This window comes from Sorex fumeus, unplaced genomic scaffold (genome assembly GCF_029834395.1).
Source record: "Sorex fumeus unplaced genomic scaffold, SorFum_2.1 ptg000075l, whole genome shotgun sequence".
Classification (NCBI taxonomy): Eukaryota; Metazoa; Chordata; class Mammalia; order Eulipotyphla; family Soricidae; genus Sorex; species Sorex fumeus.
The window spans coordinates 3656970-3673880 of record NW_026606132.1 but is presented as its reverse complement, the minus strand read 5'-3'; the positions used below and the strand labels follow the sequence as shown (position 1 = coordinate 3673880).

The following is a 16911-nucleotide window of genomic DNA, read 5'->3' as shown; positions in this document are numbered from 1 at the left end:
TATATTCCCTGAGAATTGCTGGGTGTCCTTCCCCTATAAAAAGTCTAATCTAAAATTTGTTAAATTCAATTTTAAAGTAAACTTTACTGCAAATTTATTATGAAATGCTTTCAAAATCAAAGAGGACGTTGTTTTTTAATTATCAGCAACATTATCTATTGGAACTTTTTGTTACATCCAACTTTGTAGCGATTTGGCCCTATATGCACTTGAAATATGGCTAAGGAAGTTGAGGAATATATTTTAATTTTTATTGAAATGACATTGAAAAATAAATGGCTAATATGTCTGGTTGCTATCAGTTATAAACAATAACTTCTATCCTTTCCAACAAAGTAAAAAAATCCTTTCCATAAGTTAAGTGAAGCTAATCCACAATTATTCTTTATTTTTCCTTTTTGTGGCAGAAACAGCCTTATATGTGCTTGAATAGAAATTTTCTTCTCTGTACAGATATCAGCAGAGGCTCAATGCTAGGAAGGCAAAGTTCAAAATGGTATTTTCTTTTTCTTACTTTTATTATTACACCCCCACAAGAGTATTTGAAAACAATGCTGGTAGCATTGAATGCTTCTTATGGGACAGGGACTTTGTTATATGCAAGATACATAGATATAACAAAGACATGATCCCTCTCCTTAGTCACTCATGGTCAAGTAGTTGGATAATCACAAAACACAGTATTATGTGATGGTAATAATGGCTTTCATTTTAAAATGAAATTGCTCACAGTTAAGGACTTCATAGACATTATATACATTATTCAGTGAATCATTTCAGTTGCGATGCACATAAGGTACGGTTATTCCCATATTGTGGAAAAGAATCTGCAACCTAGGAAAGTTAAATAGCTTGACTAATGTTACTCCACTGATGCTGTAATTGAGGTCAATAACTGAGTACAATTTTTCACAAATAAGGGAGTAATTCACTAAGCTTGAACAGGATCGAACCTTTGAAATAAATCTTGAAGGAAAGCAAAAGCTGTACCAGACAACCATCCACTTGATTCTAGACCCTTAAAATCTTTTTACACATAATTTGATGCAGTAGCTTCACTTAGGGGAATGTATCTCAAGAAAATGTACAGGGCTAGAGAGAAAGTATAAGTGTTCAGGCACTTGCCTTGCACTCAACCAACCCTGTGTCTGATCCCTGACATTACATAGAATTCCCTGAGCACCACTAGGAGTGACACTTGAGCACAGAACCAGTACTAAGCCCTGAGCACTGCCAGATGTGGCCTCAACTTCATCTCTCTCCAAAGAAACGTAAATTCAAGGAAATATAAAAAAGTAGATGAATGAGAGTATTTCGATAAATATCAATTTAGATAAATGAGATTATTTCTCTGTTATTTATACTACTAAATAATTGAAAATAACCTACACTATTAACAACAGGGGATGGTTAAATAGATTATGGCCTTACTGCTCTATGGATTATTAACGCTACCAATTAAAATTTTTAAATTTTATTTAGTGTTTGGTTTGGGGGCCATTCCAGGCAGCATTGAGGACTTAATCCTGGCTCTATGGTTAAGGATCACTCCTGGTGGGTCTTGGGAACCATATGTGGTGCCAGGGATTGAACATGAGTATTTCATGTGAAAGAAAATTACCCCACCCTCTGTATTATTGCTTTGGCTTCACAAATCACAAATCACAAATCATTCTGTTATTCGTCGATTGCCTCGAGCAGGCCCCAGTAACGTCTCCTTCAACCTAGCCCTGAGATTATATTCAAAGCTCTTTAGGAGAATGAGACCCATCATTGTTACTGGTATTTGGCATATTGGGTATGCCACGGGGAGTTTGCTTTGGCTTCAACCAATAGTAAATTCAAATGGTAACTGAGAAGACTGTATCACAACACCAAAAAATACTCCTGGGGCTCAGAGAAATAGTACAGTAGGTAGGGCACTTATCTTGCACATGACTGACTGGGGTTCGATCCCTGGCTCTCCATATGTTCCCCTAGACCATCCAAGAATAATCTCTGAGCGCATAGCGAGGAGTAAGTCCTGAGTACTGCCAGGCCAGGTGTGTGGCCCTCAAACAAAAACAAAATCTAAAATGTTTATGGTATGATGTCAAGTAAAGTACTAAATACTAAAAGTATTAAAAAGTAAAATACTGCATAGTTTGTAACCACTATGAAGGCCATTATGGTGAATATGATAACAAATGAGTGGGCCCAAAAGGGCAAAAAGGAAAGTTGCTTTCAGGCAGTGGGGGGCATAGGTAAGGGTATATTTCTCTTTATTCAAAATGTTATTTAATATTTTGTCATTTGTTAGAAACTAAAGTTTCTTTTTTAAAATAAGAAATATCTCAAATCTTTCCCAACCTCTTCCAACTTATGTGACTTTTCATTTGTTCCAAAACTGATTTTTTTGCTGGGAAATATGAGATTACTCTTAACATGGATTGTGTATGAAAAATATTGTGTGGGCCTTACTGTCCCAGCCAACACAGAATCAGTTTCTGAGTAATGCAAGTTACTGTCACTGTCACTGTCCTCCCGTTGTTCATCGATTTGCTCGAGTGGACCCAGTAACATCTCCATTTTGAGACTTGCTGATACTGTGTTTGGCATGTTGAATACATCACGGGTAGCTTGCCAGGCTTTGCTGTGCGGGCGAGATACTCTCGGTAGCTTGCCGGGCTCTCTGAGAGGGGCGGAGGAATCGAACCCAGCTCAGCTGGCTGGGTGCAAGGCAGACGCCCTACTGCTGTGCTATCGCTCCAGCCCAGGATGGGGGGTGGGAGGGATACTGGGACTCATGGTGGTGGAAAATGGGCACTGGTGGAGGGATGGGTATTTGATCATTGTATAATTGAAATGCAAGCACAAAAATTTGTAAGTCTACAACTGTACCTCATGGCGTTTCACTAATAAAAAATTTTAAAAAAGAATTGTTTCCTTTGAGTATGGGGGAAATTGTCTGCCAGGTAGTCAGGGCGAGTGTGGGAAAGGAAGGGGCATACTCGGGATGTTGGTGGTGGGGAATGTGCACTGGTGGAGGAATGGGTGTTTAAGCATTGTATGATTGTAACTCAAACATGAAAGCTTGTAACTGTATCTCACAGTGATTCAATAAAAAAATAAATAAATAAAAAGAAAGAAAAGAAAATTGAATGCCATTGGGTCAGAGGATGGAGAACAGACTAGTCATATAAGATATTAATCATTAAAATGACTCATTGATTGAAAAATATAATAATACTTTTTTTCTTTTTGATGAGGGATGGGCACATCCAGCGGTAGGTCCTCAGGGCTTACTCCTGACTCTGCACTCAGGGATAACTTCTGATGAGGTTCAAGAAACCATATGGATGTTGGGGATCTAATTTGTCTTAGCTGCATGCAATGCAAGTGCCCTGCCTGCTGTACTATCTTTCTGGACCTTCAAATTGTATTTCTTTTTTCTGTTTTGTTTTTGGGCCACACCTGGTTGTGCGTGGGGGGGGGTTACTTCTGACTCTGAAGTCAGGAACTACTACTGGCAATGTTCAGTGGGCCAATATGGGATGCTGGGGAATCTCACCCAAGTCAGCCATGTGAAACCCAAGCTCTCTACCTGCTGTACTATCTTTCCTGCCCCTCACAGTCCAAATATTATATAAGTAAAAACCATATAGACCAAACCTCAAATCCTGGTACCCCATTGCTACCTCTATGACATTGGCCAAGTTATTTCACCTTTCTATGCTTCAATGTTTTTTTATGTTTTGGGATCACACCCAGTGATGCTCAGTGCTACTCCTAACTCAGTGCTTTAGGTCATCCCTTTGACATATCTCCCCAGCCCTGCCTCAGTCTTATTATCTGGATGGGGATGAGTAAGAGAGGCCATCTCATTTAGTTGCTGTAAGGATTGTCTAAGACAATATATAGTGCTTCACCTCATATCTGAGCCATAATAAGAGCTTATTAATGTTTGATATTATTGGTGTGTCTAAGGTATTGTGAAGGATGTTTAGTTCTTTTTCCTCAAAAAATGTTTGCAGTGCCAGAGATATAACTCAGGTCCTCTATTGCATTTCAAGTTCCTTGAGGGCAGGACCTCTGTGTGACTTATTTGTCATTGTACCTCCAATGCCCAGCATGTTCACTGGGACAAGTATGACTTATTCTTTTTGACATGGTCAAAAATCAGACATGGGCACAGGAGAAAGCTGAGGGGAGGCTCAGAAAACAAAGTTGATTGTACTCCTAGGTACTAGATACAGGAGCTATCCAGGCCAGACAGGGTCTCATGGGAAGGAAATGAGCCTTGTAAGGAGGTAGAAGACAAGGAGTTTGGAGGAAGTTTAGGTCATGACCCCAGCAGGCCTAACTGTTTTATTGCTTTCAGATAACCATGCTTCCCAGATCCTGGGTTTTACAAATTAAAGACTTGCAGCAACTTAAAGTTGAGCAAATATATTGGCGTCACTGTTCTGAGCTCACATCCAGTGGTGCTCAGGGGCAATTTCTGAAGCTCAGTGCTGGTGGGTTGCTCCAGGGGTGCTGGGAAACAAACCTGGGCCTGCAGTACTCAGAGCATTGCACTCTAGCTTCCTTGACCCATTCTTACACCATTTCCCCCCCCCCCCAGTAACATGCACTCCCTTTGTGTTTGTGTATCCAATTTTGATGATCATTTTAATATTTCAAACTTTGTCACTGCTGTTATAGATATGACAATAATTTGTGATTTTTGATGTTACTCTTGTAACTGTTTTTGGGTGCCACATTTTGATGTTACTATTGTAACTATTTGGGGGTGCCACAAACTGTACCCATGCAAGACAGTTAATAGATGAATGTTGTATGTGTTATGATGGCTCTGCCTACCAGCCACATCCCCAAATATTTCCTCCTTGGACCTCCCTGTTCTCTGACACAATATTGAAACCAGATCAATTAATAACGCTGCAATGACCTCTAAGCATTCAAGCAACAGGATTCAAGATTCACTTCGCATCAAAAGCTATAAATGATGAAACGTAATGAAAAAGGCATGTGGAAAGCCAAGTGAGACTAAAAGCTAGGCCACTTGTGCCAAACAGTTGTTCAAGTTGTGAATGCAAAGGGAAAGTTCTTAAAGGAAATGAAAAGTGCTACTCCAGTAAACACACAAATGATAAGAAAGCAAAACAGCCTTCTGGCTGATAGGGAGAAAGTATTAGTGGTCTGCATAGAAGATCAAACCAACCACAACATTCCCTTAAGCTAAAGCCTAATCCTGAGCTAGGCACTAACTCTCTTAATACTATAAGGACTCAGAGAAGTGAAGGAGCTGTATAAGACTTAGTTTTATTTATGAAATTTAAGAAAAGAAGCCATAACATCTTAGCGTAAGGGGAAGCAGAAAATACTGACATAGAATAGAGGTTTTAGCAAGTTCTCCAAAAGAACTAGCTAAAATTACTGGTTTTGTTTTCTGGGGGAATTGGACCACAGCCAGCAGTGCTAAGTCACTACTCTTCCACAGGGTTTGCTCTTGGTGGTGCTCAAGAAACCATGTAATACCATGAATAGAACTTGGGACTTCCTGTATGCAAAGCATGCACCCAGCTGATTGAGCTCTTTCTGACCCAAAATAAGATCATTGTTTTGAGTAGCTGTATTCCACAACAGGTTTTCAATGTAGGTGAAACAGCCTAATACTGGAACAAGATTATAACTACAGAAGAAAAGTTAGAGAAAAGAAGTCTATCCCTAACTTCCAGGATTCAAAGGAGATATTCTCTTTTTTGTGCTAATGTAGCTGATGACTTTAAGTTGATGAGAATGCTCATTTGCCATTCTGAAAATTCTACTTCCTTAAGAGTGATGGTTCAGCGGCTAGGGAGATAGTACAGCACATAGGCTTTGCATAAGGTCAACCTGGGTTCGATTCCCCTGCATCCCATATAGTCCCCTGAGCATTGTTAAAAATGATCCCTGAGCACAGAGCCAGGAGCAACCCATGAGTATGGCTAAATATGGACCCAAACAAAACAAAACAAAACAAAAAGAGGGATGTTAAACCTATTCTGCCTATGCTCCATAAATGTAACAACAGCAAAGTCTGGATGATATCACTCTTGGCTATTTATTTATTTATTTTTTTATTAAAGAGTCATGGTTTACAAAGTTATTAGTAGTTGAGGTTTAGGCATACATAATTCAAAACTATTCCCTCCACCAATGTCAACTACCCTCTGCCAGTGTTCCAAGATTCCCTCCCCACCACACCCCCCCACCACACCCCTGCCTGTTTAACTTGACAGGCACATTTACAAAATTTCAGTGGTTGCCTCTTAGATTTCATGTTTTCAGTTTTGTTGAATCTGTGTTTTGGCTATATGGCTATACTTCTCACTCCTGTCACTGTATAACTGAAGTCTTTTTTTTTTTTGCTTTTTGGGTCACACCCAGTGATGCACCGGGGTTACTCCTGGCTCTGAACTCAGGAATAACCCCTGGTAGTGCTCGGGGGACGATATGGGATGCTGGGAATCGAACCCGGGTTGGCCGTATGCAAGGCAAATGTCCTACCCACTGTACTATTGCTCCAGCCCCTAATAACTGAAGTTTTGATGCCTGTTCACTCATTACTTCTTGTTCTCTTATTCCCCCTTGATTTCTTTCCTTTTCTGTACTTTAAACACTAGGGTCAGGGGTGATCTAGGCACCCCCCTTTTACTTCAATACATTTCCTCACCTAGAATTCCTCACCATCAATATTCCACAGAAAAGTATATCATCCTGTGTTTGTCTCATCTGACTTACTTCAACTGTAAAAAATATCTTACGCGCACATGGAGGAATGGGAAGATGTGAGTTGTTGGTGGGCTCTCCAGGCAGCTCTCTCTTGCCTCCCGCATTCGGTGCTCTCAAGCCGCTGTGTATGGACTGGATCGGGATGGTTCCTCCTGTGTACTCTGCTTCTGTGTGTGCCACTGTTAACCTACACTTCACTCAACATATCTCCCAGCTCCAAACATGGTGTAGCAAATTGCATGATTTCAACACTCTTTGCAGCTGCATAGTATTCCATTGTATATACCATATTCATAATCCATTTATCTGTTGCTGGATACCTAAGTTGATTCCATATCTTAGCTATTGCACTGAGTGCAGCAATGAATAATGGTGTGCATATATTCTTTTGAGACAGTGTTTTTATGTCCTGGGATAGATGCCCCAAAGTGGGATTGCTGGGTCATCACTTGATCACTTGATCACTTGATATCCTGTTACTCATCGATTTGCTCAAGCAGGCACCATTAACATCTCCATTTGTCCCTGTTGTGTGCTAGTGTAGCCCAGTGGCATCTGCTCACTACAGAAACACAAAGAGCCTCAAACCGTTTGTTCAGGGTCTTGACGAAGAAGTCTGACCATCTCGTAGGTAGGCAGCCATGCATTCTTTTGACATCACACAGAATCCAGTCAGTAACAGCTCTAGTCCAGCAGTTATCTTCAAATCGTATTACGTGTCCAGCCCATCTGATTTTTGATGCCTTGGCAAATGAGACAGCGTCCCTGATTCTTGATCGTCAACAGAGGTCGGAACTCCGGATTCCTTCTCTCACTTGAGTGAAGCGTGATACTCCAAGCATAGCTCTTTCGATTCCTCTTTGAGTGACCCAAATAGCATTCTCAGCCTGTTTTGGTAGGGTCAGGTCTCTGAGGCGTATGTTAGTGCAGGGAGAATGGTGGAATCTAAGAGATGTGCCCAGAGCCACGGGTTCTTCATTCTTTTAGCTATTTCTTCGACACTCTTGAAGGCATTCCACACTGCTCTCTTCCTCCTGCGCAGCTCAGGTGCCAGAATGTTCATCATGTTAAGTTCTCAACCTAGATACACAAAACTGCTGCATTCGGAGATGTTCATTTTGTTGCGAGTAAGAAGGATCTGGGTCATATGACAGTTTAATTCTAAGTTTACTGAGAACTCTCCATTCTGTTTTCCACAATGGTTGTACCAAACAACTTATTTATTTTTAAAACTGTGTTTGTATGTTTTATCTTTTATCTTTTTTTATTTCCTATTTTTTATTTTTAGGGTCACACCTGGTGGTGGTCAGGGATTACTCCTGACTCTACACTTCGGAATCACTCCTGGTGGGCTCCAGGGACCCTATGTGGTACTAGGGATTGAATCTGAATCAATTGCATGAAAGATGAATTCCCTACCTGCTGTACTATTTCTCCTGCTCCTGTATGTTTTCTTATTTATTTGGGGGTATTCAAAGTAGTGCTTAGCAAGCCAGGAAGCTACTCTCAACCAGGCTGGAGATCAATGTGAGGACCCAAATATGTGGTTCTGCTTGGGCCCTGTGCTGCCAAGAATGACCCAACCACCCCACAAGTGCTTGCTTAGAGACTGGGGACCTCTAGAACCACATTCCGGAACATTCAGGGGTTTTCAAGGCTGCTCTCAAAAATACTGATGTGACTATGTAGTACTGGGGATTGAAGTGAGGTCAAACACATGTAAGACTTGAGTTTGATACTAAAGGAAAGACTTTCAGGTTTTCTTGCCATTGAGTACAATGTTAACTGCGAGTTTGTTATTTAAGGTCTTTCCTCTATTGAGTAAGTTCCTTTTATTCCCATTTTTATTAAATCAGTGGTAAATCTTTTCAAAAATCTCTCTATGTATCAACTGCTATTATCATATGATTTTTATCTTTTGGTTTGGGTTTGAGGTTTTTGTTTTGTTTGATTTCTTTTAGGTTCACACCCAGTGATGCTCTGTAATAACTCCTGGCTATGTGCTCAGGAATCACTTCTGGACCATATAGGGTGCCGGGGATAGAAACTGGGTTGGCCTCATGCAAGGCAAGCAAGGACCATACCTGCAGTACTATCTCTCCAGCCTCTGACTTTTATCTTTCTTTTTCTTGACGTGTTGTTAACATTAATTGCCCTGCATATAGTGAGCAATCTTCACATCCTTGAAATGAATCCTACTTGATTGTGATGCATGATCCATTTGATGTTTTTTGTTTGTTTGCTTGTGGGCTGCGCCCAGCAATGCTCAGGGTTTACTCTTGGCTCTGTGCTCAAAGATCACTACTGGCAATGCTCAGTAGACCATACGCAGGAACAAGGATCAACGCCAGCTGGACTGCTTGCTAGGCAAGTGCCATATCTGCTTTCTCTCCCTCCATACTCTCTGTACATACTTTCTCTGCTACCCACATATTATTGAATTCAGTTTTCTAGGATTTGTTGAGTGTCTTTGTATCCATATTCATCGAAGATAATGGTATGTAAATTGATTTTTTAGTGATGTCTCTGTCACTTTTTGGTATTAGGATAATATTGGCCTCATATAAATCTTTAGGAAAAGTTACTGTTTCTTCTATTTTCTGGAAGAACTTGAAAATAGATTTTTGGATCTTCTTTGAATATATGGTAGGGTAGAGCTCACTAGTGAACCTAGCTAACCTGGGTTTCTGGTTCTGGGAAGACATTTAAATACAATTTCAATTTCCTGGCTTGCAATTGGCTTCTTTAGGTTTTCTATTTTCTCCTGATTCAGTCTTGGGAAGTCGTATGATTCTTAAAATGTATTCACTTCTTCTAGGTTTTCCAGTTTAGTTGCATAAAGTTCTTTTTTGTAGTACTATCTTATATTCTTTTGTTTCTGTAGTATTTGTAGCTTCTGCCATTTAATTTCTGATCTGATTTATTATGTTTTCTTTCTTTACTCATGATTCTGAATAAGGGGTTTGTCAATCTTATTTATTCCTTTTTAAAAAGTTCTAACCTCTTTGTACTGTTTTCTTGATTTCTATATCATTTATTTATGCACTGATTTTTTATAAATTTCCTTCCTTCTGCTTACTTTGGGATTCAATTCTTACTACTTTTATAGTTTTTTTAAAATTTTTATTAGTGAAACACCATGAGGTACAATTGTAGACTTACAAATTTTTGTGCTTGGGTTTCAGTTATACAATGATCGAGTACCCATCCCTCCACCAGTGCCCATTCTCCACCACCACTAATCCCAGAATCCCTCCCACCCCCCATCCCCTCATCCCACCCTGCCTCTGTGGCAGGGCACTCCCTTTTGTTCTCTCTCTCCTTTTGGATGCTGTGGTTTGCAAAAGAGGAATTAAGTGGCATCATGTTCAGTCTATAGTCTACTTTCAACATGCATCCCCCATCCTGGGCAGATCTTCCCAACACCATTTATTTGGTGCTCCCTTCTCTATCTGAGCTGCCTTTACCCCTAGAGTGTGCGGCTGGTCTCCAAGCAGTAGAGTAAACCTCTTGGTATTTATCTCGGCTATTGTTGGGTGTTAGTCTCCTATTTTGTTACTGTATGTTCCCCAGATGAATGCAATATTTCTGTCTGTCCCTCTCTTTCTGACTCATTTTGCTTAGCATGATACTTTCCATGTAGTATCACTTGATTGTAAATTTCATGACTTCATCCTTTCTAACACCTACATAGTACTCCATTGTGTAGATGTACCAAAGTTTCTTTAACCGGTCATCTACTCTCAGGCACTCAGGTTTTTTCCAGATTCTAGCTATTGTAAACAGTGCTGCAATGAACAAACAAGTGCAGATGTCTCTAGTTTCTTAAGATATGAAGTTAAGTTATTTATTGGAGCATTTTCTTGCTTCCTGGTAAAAATTTGTGTTTCTATGACCTTCCCTCAGTTAATCTTTGATAAAGGAGACATTTTTTCAATGTCTCATAGATCCTGATAGCTTATTTCTTCATTCATATTCTTTTCCAGTAATATTTTAATTTCTTTTTTGATTTTCCCTTTGACCAAATGGTTGTTTAATAGAATTTTATTTAGTCTCCAACTGTTTGAGCCTCTCCAGCTTTTTGTTTAATAGTTTCTACCTTCACAGCATTGTGCTCTGAAAAAAACTTGATATGATTTCTTTTTTCATGACTTTATGGACACTTGTTCCATGTCTATCCATGTCTATCTTGGAGAATGTTCCATATTCACTGAAAAAGAATCTGTATTTGATTTGGCTGGAGGAAACACAGAGAGGCATGTGTGTGCCTATTAAGTCCAGTTCTTCTAATTCTTCATTTAAGACCATTGTTTCCATATTGATTTTCTAATTAGTTGATGGATCCATTGATGAGGATGGAGTGTTAAAGTTTACCACTACTGTGTAATTACTATAGATGTCTCTTCTCAGGTCTATTAGTAGTTGCTTTACAAATTTTCCTTTGGTTTTTGTTTGTGGAGAGAATTTAGATTACCATTTAGATTTCCTCAATACTGATAAGTCATTTTAGGTGTTCTATATCTTCTTGGTTCAGCCTTGGAGGCTATAGGAGTCCAAAAATTCATCTATTTCTTCTAGGTTCTTACATTTTGTGGAATAAAACTTTTCTAAGTAATTCCTGATGATCCTTTGAATTTCTGTGGTGTCTGTTGTGATGTCTTCCCTTTCATTTCTGATTGAGTTAATTAGGGTTCTCTCTCTCTTTGTGATTTTGCTAGTGGTTTATTGATCGTGTTTAATTTTTCATAGAACCAGCTCTTGATTTCATTAATATTTTGGGTTGGTTTTTCTTGGGGATTCCAATTTATTAATCCCAATTTTTAAATTTCTACTCTATGTTTTCCTTCATTCTGTCTGTTTTGGACAGTTTTATTGGCCATTATCCAGTTTCTTAAGTTGAGCAGTTAAATTATTTATTATTTTATTTATTTATTATTTATAAGAATATAATATTATTTATTAAATTATATGGGCCTTTATTTATTCCTGATAAATGTTTGCATACCTATAAACCTTACTCTTTACACTGCTTTTGCTGCATCCTACAAGTTCTGGTGGAGACAGACCCTCAGGTATATGGTCAGTTGATCTTTGATAAAGGAGAAAAAAGCACAAAGTGGAAAAAAGAAAAGCCTCTTCAAAAAGTGGTGCTAGGAAAGCTAGGTAGCTACATGCAAAAAGCTGAACTCAGACCTTGTTCTAAATCCATGAAAAGAAACCAAAATGGATTAAAGACCTCAATACCATTCCTGAATCTGTAAGGTACATAGAGGAAAACATAGGAAGAAACTTTCAGCATCTGCATTGCAAACGATAATGCCTAAAAGGAAAATGAGAGAGAGAAGAGAGGTGCTTGCCATATAGATATTTGGGGGAGGGGGACACTTGGAGAGATGGGCGGGAAACTGGTTCTGTGTATTTCACAGTGATTCAATTAAAATTTTTATTTATTTATTTATTTATTTTATTTTTAATTGAATCACTGTGAGCTACATTTATAAAACTTTCATGTTTGAATTTCAGTCACACAATGATAGAACATCCACCCCTCCACCAGTGCACATTTTCAATCACCAATGTCCCCAGTATCCCTCCCCTGTCCCACCACTCTCTCTGCCTCTTCAATTAAAATTTTTAAATGAAAAACATTATTAGCAAGAATGTAATTTTTGCCATATTGCTGTATTTTGCATGACTTTTTTACAGTTTGCTTTTCCTTCTTTGACTTTCCCTTATGTTCTCTGCTTGCACTTTGATACCAGCAATTTGTGTATTATTCAACTTTCACTTGTCTTTTCTTTGTATCTTCTGTATATTTTTGTTTTGAAATTGTCTAACCTTATTTTCCTTTTAGCCTTAAAGCATGAAAGTTCATTCTTGGAATTCCCTTTATTACCCGTTTTTTCCCCATCTTATGCATTGGTTTTTACTTTGTGTCTTACTGCTTCTGAGTAGGGTTTCCTGGCATTTTATTGAAGACCAGTTAGAATTTCTTCACTATTTCTGAGACTTGATTAGGCCCAGCGATGGCAATCTCTTCCCAGCCATTAAAATTTTTTGTTTGTTTGTGGGTTTTTTGCTTGTTTGTTCCGTGGCATGGGAGGGACTGAACACAGGGTATCCCACATTCAAAGCTCTATCATATCACTATTCCACATTGCTGGTCTGGAAAGGTTTTTTTAAATGTCAAAACACGAATCGGAATGGGGCCTCCTCCTCCCAGCTCCCTAGTTTTCCAATAGCTTGACAGTCACACCCACAAACTGACCCCCAGCACCACGTAATCTCATCAATGGCCAAGACCCAGAGGCTATAAACCAAAGCTCCTGGAAGAGAGCGCCACAGAATTTTCTGGAGCACGCAGTTGCATTCACAGCCACGCAACTTCTTACACTCTATCTCACTTACTTATCAAAAGGAGCACACATTTGTTTGGTTTTAACATACTTGCTTGTATTTTCTTATATTTGGGCTTAAATGGCTCCAGAATGAAAATACAACAACCTTCACACACTTCCCTTTTATTGTGGTGGGAAGGTGCTCGGTGATGGGATTGGTGTTTGAATATTATCTGTAATGAAATATTATGAACTACCTTTATGAAAATAAAATATATAAAAAAATTTTTACAAACTGTCAAAACATCATAATACACAAAAAATTAAAATTATTTCCATACAGTGGAATGAATTCAATGGCTGCCTCATAACTTTAAAAATATCTAGAAGCATGAGATGTAGCCCCTACTCTTACATTGTGGGATGAGCAAATGGCACCGGAAGATCTGAAAGACATATTAGGCTTTTAGGAACAGGTGTTCAACTAAAAACTACAAAATTGGGATTAGGGAGACAGATAGCTCGATTGGTCACACATTGTATGCATGCATGGCTTAAGGTCTGTGGTACTAGTGATGATCTGGATCACCCTCAATAGTACTGGGGCGGGGCTCCAGGGTTAGCACCCTGTAAAGCTCATGGAACTGTGTGGTTCTGAGGATTGACCTAGGGTAGACCACATGCAAAGCATATGCCTTACCTATGGTACTATCTCTCTAGCCTCTCAGTTGCACTTCTTTAATAAACTATCTTGTGTAATTGAAATATTCCCCCAAATGGTCACTGTAATTCTAGGTTACATACCATCAGATGTTAACATTTTTCTAAGTCATTGCAGTTTCTAGAATTATAGTTCTTTCTAATTATTTTTTGCGGTGTCCAGGATCAAATAAGGGTCTCACATGCAAGACAGAGACTGTGCCACTAAGGCGTATCCCCAGAAAGAACTATAGGTCTTAAACATAAAGTGGCATATTCAGCTCTCAATAGAAAGGATTTCATTTCTTTTAGCTAGGTTTCTGAGCTTTATGGAGCCTGATCCTTAAGCTCTTTCCTTCTTATAAGCCTTGTGCATATTTTTCAGAAACAAATAGTATCTAAAGAAATGGAACAGTAGACACCAGTAAACTAAGAGTTGTGACAAAGTTGAATTAGCAGACCTCAAAAAATGGGGACTGGGGGCTGGAGCAATAGCACAGCGGGTAGGGCGTTTGCCTTGCACACAGCCAACATGGCCGATACAGGTTCGATTCCCAGCATCCCATATGGTCCCCCCAATCACCGCCAGGAGTGATTCCTGAGTGCATGAGCCAAGAGTAACCCCTGAGCATCGCCGGGTGTGACCCAAAAAGCAAAAAAACAATGGGGACTGCTTCCAAAGAATGGGGGACAGCAGCTGCTACCAACAGTTGCCAACATGGAATCTGGGGAATAATTCCAAACAAATGTGAAACTGCAGACTAAACTGTGATGTTCGACATTCCCAGTGGGTAATCTGGGATAAAACCCAGTGTTGAGTCTTATACATTGCTGCAAACTAAATCAAACCCAATCTAACTCAAGATCTAACTCTGGACCCTGTCCAGTCAAAATAGGACCCAGTCTGGCCTGAACCTATTTGGTCTCTTATTTGTATCCAGTACAATTCCATATGGTACCACAAAGACTTAAGTGGTGAATTGCAGTAAATGAAGACAGAAGACTTGAAATAAGAAAACTAAACCAGCAACCCCCTAGCAATGGCCACTGTGGAGTTAGAAAATAGGGTAGAGATAGCAAGAAGAAATAGCCACCTAGGGCTAGAGCAAGAGTATAACTGGTTAGGTGCTTGCTTTGCATGTGGCCAGTTCTCTCTGAATCCCCAGCATCACACGTGGTCCCTCAGGTCCCTCAAGCACAGCTAGGTATGATCCCTATGCTCAGAGCCAGGAGTAAGTCCTGGGCACAGCTGGATGTGCCCCCCCCCACCCCACCCACTGAAAAGAAAGAAATTGCTGAATAAACCAAGAGCTAGAAATTTTAGATTCTGGATAAAAGTATTTACCAGTTCTAAAGTAAGTTCCACAAAACCCTAGTCTGGAGAGCCAAATAGATCTGGAGCTGGAAGCAAAGAGCTGAGCATAGTCCACAGAAATGGTGAGAAAAACAAAGACATCAATAGGGTTACTAAGCCCTGCACCTTTATTTTTGTTTTCATGGGAGAGTGCAAGCGCAGTCCCCCACTACCACAAATTATGCAGTCAATTTTCCCACATGTGGAGAAATCGCAGGGGTCAGCACATCTGGGGTACAATGAATAAGCCTCATTCTGGGAAAACCACCTTCGGGATCATGGTATCTCCTCTGCCAGGTAAATAAAACAACTTTGTTTGTTTGTTTGTTTGTTTGGGGGCCATACTTAATGGTGCTCAGGGGTTACTCCTGTTTCTGCACTCAGGAATTACTCCTGGTGGTACTCAGGAAACCAAATGGTATGCTGAGGACTGAACACAGGTCAGCTGCATGCAAGGCAAATGCCCTACCCACTGTACTATCACTCCAGCACCTATGTACGTTTATTTCTAATTGTCACTAAATGCTGCTTGTACTTTGTTTCAGATCCTATTGTGGCCACCACATATGCTAATTAGAGAAGGGAACACCAAATAAAGGTATTGGGAGCATCCTCCCAGGATGGGAGAAGCATGCTGAAAGTAGACTATAGACCAAACATGATTGTCACCCATTGCCTCTTTTGCAAACCACAACACCCAAAAGGAGAGAGAGAACAAAAGGGAATGCCCTGCCACAGAGGCAGGGTGGGATGGGGGGGATGGGGGGGGTGGGAGGGATACTGGGATCAGTGGTGGTGGGAAATGGGCACTAGTGGAGGGATGGCTATTTGATCATTGTATAATTGAAACCCAAGCACAAATATTTGTAATTCTGCAACTGTACCTCATGATGTCTCACTAATTAAAAAAAATTTAAAAATTTTGTAAGTCTGCACTGTACCTCATGATGTCTCACTAATAATAAATAAATAAATAAAAAGCAATTTTCCAACAAGCTTAAAGTAAAAAAAAAATCTTTTCAAATAAATTTGATACAATTGACTTTATTAAATGATTTACTAATCAGTTTGCTCCTCATCTATAACAAGAAATGCACTATATGGAGTGTGCAAAATGGAAAGGTATTATAGTAAAAAAAAGACAGAACAAGAAATGAAAGATGATTTCATGCAAGAAATCCTCTCTTAGCAGGAGGCAGAGAAGTCTTATCATGAAGATGACCTCACTATTGCTAACCAGAAAATTCCAGATGGTTTAAAATTGATCTTTTGGAAGAGGCTGAAACCACCATAAGGAGGTTAATTTTTAAGTACTGATGATGTTTGGTATAAATGACTTCATTTTGGTCTTTCTGATTCTTTTTAAAATTATTACTGTATTGACTTGTGAGTTTAGGAAGGAAAAATAATTTTCCCTCTGCCTGTTTGTTTTTGACGGAGACCTCTTTGTAATAATGATAGCAATTTTTAAAATAACAAAAGAGGTCAGGAGAGTACTCAACAGACTGGGGTTCATGTTTTGCATGCAGGAACTCTGGGTTCACATGGTTCTCCTGGCACCACACAATTCCCCAGAACATTCTGGAAACAACCCCAAGTACTGAGTTAAGAGTAGCACTGTGGAGTATGGCCCCAAAGAAACAAAATTAACAGAAGTGAAACAAACAAAGGTTTAAAACATATAGAACTCTTTCTTGTATACATGAGAAAGACGCAGGAAAACTATAACCCTGAAACCACTGGAGCCAACAACTTCTGTATCTT

At 39.5% G+C, this 16911-nt stretch overlaps 1 non-coding gene across 1 annotated transcript; it reads right to left on the bottom strand.

The window, feature by feature from the left end:
• Nucleotides 1-15288: 15288 nt before the first annotated feature.
• Nucleotides 15289-15452, bottom strand: LOC130038461 (U1 spliceosomal RNA). Its single transcript, XR_008794695.1, has one exon. It is a non-coding gene; the product is annotated as a U1 spliceosomal RNA (small nuclear RNA).
• Nucleotides 15453-16911: the final 1459 nt, after the last annotated feature.